Raw genomic sequence first — 936 nt, 5'->3', positions numbered from 1 at the left:
ATAAAAGTTATAAAAGCATTAAATTTCCCTACTATGCCACCCACATTTTGAGAGTACCAGAACTTCGCTTTAAAAAACCCCAATCCATGTAATATCCACAGCTTGTGCTCTCCGTTAGCTCAGCTGGTATCATGCAGATCCACGAAGCGGACGGCACTGGTTCGAATCCCCGGCTAGACGTTCTTGAACTTGGATCGTTTAGTGGAGTTTTCAAAGCTCTCAGTTCGTTTGGCTTTGTGCTTTGTCCTATCAAAGACGGACGTTACATTCGGAGGTCCGCCTTTTAAATAACCTAATAGTAGTAAATAACTTAAAAGTAGATGGGGGGCGTTAAATCCGACTCATAAACGTATTTATAGACACAGCTTACATTAAAAAAAGAAAGAAATTATAACTTAAGCATTGATTGAAAACACCTGCCAACCACATTTGGAGAGGACAAGAACTTCGCTGGAAAAAAATATCCATATGATATCCCCGGCCAACATCGAAATAAATGAAATAGGCTACACAAAACAAAACCCAAATAAACAAGCGAAAAAGAAGAAAAAGGAAGACAAACTTTACTCACCACAGCAGCACGCACAGCCCAGCGAATGGCAGGCAGGCAGGCAGGCAACACAAGAGAATATTATCGGGAGAGCGGGAAAGTGAAAGCACCGTATCGGAGAGCTAGAAGAATATCTAGACCAACAGCAGTGCAGACAAACTCTGGTGGTACATGTAACCTAAAGCTTGCTAGCTAGCGTCAGAGCAAGACGGAGGAAGGCTGGCTGGTATGGTCTCGGTTCGGCTATCGTCCACCTTGCTTCACAACGCGCGTACGAAGAGGAATGCACACACTGATCTATTTATCTACAAGCTAGCTGTATCCCCCGCTCCGGGCTGCGACTACTACCGCCACTACATGTTGTTAGATCTACTACATCAGAGCAG

General features: G+C 44.1%; 1 protein-coding gene across 1 annotated transcript in view; it reads right to left on the bottom strand.

Annotated features, from left to right (window-relative positions):
* LOC101857199 (glutathione S-transferase 1) overlaps window positions 1-917 on the bottom strand; it is a gene marked incomplete in the record, with an annotated part of 28,014 nt that extends 27,097 nt beyond the window's left edge. The window contains 1 exon segment of the mRNA XM_035971478.1: window positions 572-917.
* Window positions 918-936: the final 19 nt, after the last annotated feature.

This window comes from Aplysia californica, unplaced genomic scaffold (genome assembly GCF_000002075.1).
Source record: "Aplysia californica isolate F4 #8 unplaced genomic scaffold, AplCal3.0 scaffold00442, whole genome shotgun sequence".
NCBI classification, from domain to species: domain Eukaryota; kingdom Metazoa; phylum Mollusca; class Gastropoda; order Aplysiida; family Aplysiidae; genus Aplysia; species Aplysia californica.
Note: the sequence above shows the minus strand (reverse complement) of the source record. Positions and strands in the feature narration are given on the sequence as shown.